At 39.0% G+C, this 6051-nt stretch overlaps 1 long non-coding RNA gene across 1 annotated transcript; it reads left to right on the forward strand.

Moving 5' to 3' along the window:
* The first annotated feature begins 315 nt into the window (after positions 1-315).
* On the forward strand, positions 316-3705 carry LOC142149907 (uncharacterized). Its single transcript, XR_012690916.1, has 4 exons — positions 316-367; positions 1430-1502; positions 2877-2957; positions 3655-3705. It is a non-coding gene; the product is annotated as an uncharacterized LOC142149907 (long non-coding RNA).
* The last annotated feature ends 2346 nt before the right edge of the window (positions 3706-6051 follow it).

Raw genomic sequence — 6051 nt, forward strand, 5'->3', positions numbered from 1 at the left:
AGCCAAATGGCTTCTACTTCTCCCAGTGCCCTCTGTAGCGCATCATGTTGTTAGGCAACACAAACATGGCTGCCATCTTTCCGCTAACCGTACTTATGGCAGAGAGATCATCAGCTAATATGGGGGCACTGCCTAACATCTGTTACCTGTATATTTCTTTTAATTGATTTATAGTACGATCACTAACATTAAGGAATGTGGTACTTTATGTTTTGTCTCTATAGAACCCTACGTGCATGAAGAAAGCTCATCTGTACATACTTTTCTTCAGTAGCCTATTTGTGCACTCGGCTGTCCTCCATATCTACTCAATAGTGTACATCCTGGAGAACTGGATGGAGGATCTGGGAGCCGAGATGATTTGCAAGTATCCTTTATGTAAAAGAACTGGTCAGTAGATAGGAACGTGGCTTCTCCCAGCAATTGGTATTAGGACACTGGGAAAAAACATGACTTTATGGTGCTGACGTGTCTCTTGTATATAACTGTACAGCACCTTTACCTGACATGCCAGTAATTGTATTAACAGAACAGCATAAAGGCCAAAATGCACAATGTATATAAATGTGATAACATAGGTGAAAAAAACCCAATTAGGCATAAAGTAAGCTTTACATTAAAAAAAACACATCAATATTGACCACCTTTAATTACATCAATCTTGACCATCTTTCCACACTAACATAATACCTAATAAGTTAACATAACTTTACACATGATTACTAATCTCACCTCACATTGAATTAAATAACACAAAATAATACAATTAGTGTTAGTTACTCTACCAGTGCTTCACTTCTCCTAGCAGCCAAGAAACGGCATTTTCTTTTTTCCTAGTATAACAAAAACACTAGAGCCAAAACATAAGTAAGAAGAATAGCGACCATTTTTCTGAAGCCCCAGTTCACTAACACTTAGTCAGATTCCCACAAAAATGGGTCTTATACTGGAGACAAAGTGTGCTGCAACTTCTAACAAGTCTTATGTAGTTCTTACTATTAGATCTATGTAACTGCGGATCTATTAGTGATGTAATAAATTGGATACAATATATCTCTCTGGATGGTTGATTGCTCTTTGCACAGATGGGACATAGTACTGTGTAATATGACCGTGTACTACATGGACAGCGATGGTAGTGCGCACATAGTAGGAAATATCATACAAACATAACATAGCATAACAATGCACAGAGTGACATTTATACACATCAGTTTCCTATATAGGGCTAAGTAATTATAAATAAAATCCACCACTGCTAGAGAAGGAACACATTGCTGTCATTGTAAGTTATTATTAATGACAATATTACTTGTGTTTTAAGTGATTACATAAATGCCTATGTATAATGCAGTCAATTATACACACAGGCGATTACTGTCTCTCCTCCATCCTCTATTTATTACATTTCTTTAATAACGGTGCTTAGTATTGTTGTCCTGGTGACATCATTCATCAGCTGTATATCTACTCCTCTGTACATAGCCTGCTGCTTTACAATGGTGAGTAACACAATGACCTCAAGAAGGCGACTTATTATGGGGATACACCAGGGTATCTACATAATGATCTCATGCTCTGAAATAAAAATATGATTAAATATTGTGATGAATGTTTCTCAGAGGTCGTCCACATGTCAGTGTGGTGAGAGGTGTTATATAATTATACTTGTGCGGTGTATAGTGCAGATTTCTGTCACATTATCCCATTCCCACATCACTGCCCAGTTCTCTGGTGTCCCAAATGGGGCTTCATTGCCCATATTCTGGCCCTGGCACATGCTCACAAGAGAGGGAGGGGGATTCAGGATATATGGGACCTCCTGGAAATCTTGGTGTGGTGCCCAGTGAGGCAGTGTTCCACCCCTGACATGAGGTCACACTTGGGGTAGACTATCTCCAGGATATAGGAGTGATAAAGGCTATATGGTTGTTAGTAGGAGATTAGGTGAACATATAGGGCACATACTTACATTAGTAGAACAATAAGTCCTGGATGAAAGGAGTGATGTTAGCAGGTAACTCAGGGTGTAATCTCAGCCCAGGTTATTGCTATTTCTAAAATACATGGAAAAAGCAGGAGCTGAATGGTATGAAGTTGGCAGATGTGGGTTATTGGCAGTAATGTTTAAGTATGTAGGATAGAAATCACAGATATTAGAGAGAGAAGGGACATGGGAATTACCTCTGGCAATCTGTAGGATATTATATGCAGTAATACATTTATGTTCCATGTGTCAGGCTCTGCTGTTCCAGGCACGTGCCTAGTTCTCCTATTAGGTACTGTGACAAGGTCGCATTGGAGATGCCATCCTCTGGGGTGGTCGGTTGCACTTCACAGATAAATCCCATGAATTCAGTGTTTCAGGTTCACTAGCCTCAGCTAGTTTTATTCACCAACTTGCAAACAAAACAAAACATAAACAAAATCCTAGCCGTCTGACTATTAACTAATACAAAGGTACCCCCTCTCTAGAGTGAAGGACCTAGTGTCCTTTACTTAAACCAAACAACGGAACTCTCAGATCAAAGTTGCAGTTTCTCTCAGGAGCCATCTGACCTCCTTCCCAGACAATGACAGAGGGTGTGATCAGAGCTGTAGCCTTTTACAGGCAGCACGCAGGTGCAACTCCTAATCAGTCTGCTTTGAAACCTGCACTGGGAAGCTTTCCTCACACACCTAAGCAATCTCTCTCCAGTGGTTTAAAATACAAATGACAGAAATCTAGGACTTATATACCTGCCATTCGTTTCTTTCCCAGTGCTTCAGTGTCACAGTACATACAGCCCTGTTTCATGCTGGTGGTGTAATACAATCAGTCCTTTAGTCTTACTACTCTTATCTAGAAATATAATGTATTTATGTATATTTTGCAGAGCGTAGAGACAGAGGTAGTAGAAGCCATCAGTAATGCTCCAGCAAGAAACCTAACCAGTGTGTCATCACTGCAAAATCAGGTAATTATTATGTTTCAGTATTGTTATTTCAGGACCATTTAGGGTATTGTTGCATCCTGCACATAGATTGAATGATTGGTCCACAATCCAGTGTGTGCATGTACTTAGATGCCCTCATGACTTTGCATAATAAATATTTCTGTAATATCACCGTACGGTCAGGTTTTGACCAGATCAGATCATTTATGTGCATATGATCTGTCACACACACACTGGGCACACACACACACACACACACACACACACACACATGGGTGGGAGGTGTAAAATGGGATCTCATGGAAAGTATAGTGTGAGACCTGAAGACTCAGCTCGGAGATGGTGAGAAATGTCCTTTCGTAGAGTAGAAATGTCCATGTTCCCCTCCTCACAGCAAGGAGCGCTCTTATACATGTGACTCTCCAACACTTTATATTCTGCAGACATTAGTGACATGAGGCCTTACATTTCTCACCAGCTCTGAGCTGAGTCTTCAGGTCTCACATTAAACTTTCCATGGGACCCATTCAGCTATTAGCAGCCTGGTGTAGTCACAATAATGAAAGCTTATATATAAATGGATGTTATGGGTTACGGGACCATTTTACTATGTGTTCCTTTATTACTATTGTTAATACATGATATTGAAATATCACTGTTAATAGAGGAGGTAAACTAATACAATGTACAGTGATATTTTATCTTTTTGCACCTACAGACCTCATTGCCTGAAGTGTTTTATGAAACAAGTTGCTGAACCTGCTGGATGAAACAAATAATTATTATTATTAATTATTAGAAATTGTAGTTTAAATATAGTTAATATTCAGTAAATTTTATGTTCACATGGTGTGTGTATTTTTATTTCATAAGACACTTATTATTTGTTATGTTTATTTTAAAAATAATGCTTAAACAGACGGAAAGAAAATAAATGATCAGGGTAATTTGCTAATTAAAATATGTGTATACCCAGTACATTTATATTTGCACAATTGTATCCATTTGTCTGCTGGGTACTTTTCTGCCAGCTCAGAGTAGCTGTGTGCCTGGTATGTTTGTTTGGCATCATGCTCACTGCTGAACACAGAGCCAGGGCACTTGTTCCGCATGTCCACAGAAGGTGTGGCAACTGCTGCTACCATCAAGGAGGCTGCAGAGATCAGCACCCGGAGGAACAGAGATGGTAACAGCAATGACAGCTGAACACTCTGGGTCCAGCAGCTGAACTGAGATGGGCCCAGTAGATCTTCAATACAACCCTGTCCTTGGTGTGATGACACCTCAGCACTACCATGTAATGTCTCACTGCCCTCAGAGAATGAACAGATATTGCCCCATACATCCACAGTGTATATCACACAGAGATTAGTACGTTTGATGTTGTTTCCCTTTGTGTGTCAATAATTTTTTTTTACAATTTCTAGAATTTGCATCACCCATGCAAATTGTTGACAATAAGGGACATTTACAAGCCGGACAACTGAATGGAGTAACATGTAAGTATGTAACATGTAGCGGGGGCTGCAGAGCCTATTTACCCCAACACAACTACATGATTGTTTCATGTTCTCCAAGATGCTGGTTACTGGACTTTACTCAATACTTTCATTCAAGCCTTTGTCTTACATATTCTATAAAACAAAACAAATATGACATATGAAATAAAGACAGTCACAAAATCCAATACTCACATGATTATATAAAAAATAAACATGGCTGCAAGAGGCAGGGCCATTCTAGACAAGATTGACCCCCCCAGGCAGAGTGTTACCCTGATATCCATCATATCACCATCACTTATTTGTAAGGTGGAATTAAACTCCATATTATACTAGGAGCATGAGGATGTTATAGTTGCCACTACAGGATCCCAATTTGTATCCATTATCCAGGAAGCTGTATATATATATATATATATATATATATATATATATATATATATAGTGTGGCAAGAGCCCGCTACTGCAGATGCACACGCGTACAACTTCTTCCTTTTTATGGTTCTTTATTGTCAGGATGGTAATAATGTTTTGACACCGTATACTTGCACAGCAATTATGGAGACCCTCAACGCTTACTATACATAGTCCAGCTCTCTGTCCAGATCAGCCAGCTAGCCCAGTGTTGATCTCCCTGAACAATGAAACAAGCAGGGTTTTATACCTGACACTCCTCCCACAGGCCTAGCTTGATGGACAGGTGACACACCCACATTCTCTTTAAAAGGAAACGCCCATCCCTGGCTCTGTTTAGACTATCAGACCCACCCTGTCTGTTTGATGAGAGGAAGCAGCTTTTAAATCATGTAAGTAAACCAATTTTAAACTACACATATGTTTTTACCTGGTTTAATCTCCACCTAGGTACATAACTGTGCCAATGTTTTACTCTACTTCCCTGCTTTCTCTGCATATTGCCAGCTAAATGCCTCCTTTTGTTACAATAGGTAAATATCATTCATAGAAATAGTATAAATAGTCATTGTAAATAACGATTAGAATTACAAAAGTGGTGGATGAAAGTGAAGTTTATACATTCTTCTGGACTTGTTGTTTGGTAATCAAATTTAGCTTACAAGTTCTCACAGACCCTCTGTTTTGTAAGACTGTAATTATACCCCTCCATATACAATAAATATGTGCTGTATATACTTACACAAAATTAATACACATTTTTGGAACCTTTATTATACATATATTTAATTTTTCTTTTTTCACAAAAGTAACTGTCTTGGATTTATTAAATAAGGTCCTTCTGTAATGGAGATCCGAATATACCTACAGTTATGTTCCTTAGCGGCAAGGAAGCTATCTTATTTAATCACTGGACAGGTTAAAGGATTGGTCACTACTTGTATCAATCAAATAATAAGGCAGTGATTGGCTGGCCAAAACATAAGAAGCACATGTGAGCAGCGAACAAGTAATTCCCTTGACTAAGCCTATAGTGCGAAACGTACGTCGGGTTGTGTATCGTTAGTGACGTTACAGACCCGGAAGAATGGAAGCCAGCAAGCGGCAAGAAGCAGCGTCTCCAAGATTAAGGCAGCACACTATCCAACACCAGCAAATAGTACAAAGAAGAAAGAAAGAAAGATATACATGTCCTGTGA

This window comes from Mixophyes fleayi, chromosome 4 (genome assembly GCF_038048845.1).
Source record: "Mixophyes fleayi isolate aMixFle1 chromosome 4, aMixFle1.hap1, whole genome shotgun sequence".
Classification (NCBI taxonomy): domain Eukaryota; kingdom Metazoa; phylum Chordata; class Amphibia; order Anura; family Limnodynastidae; genus Mixophyes; species Mixophyes fleayi.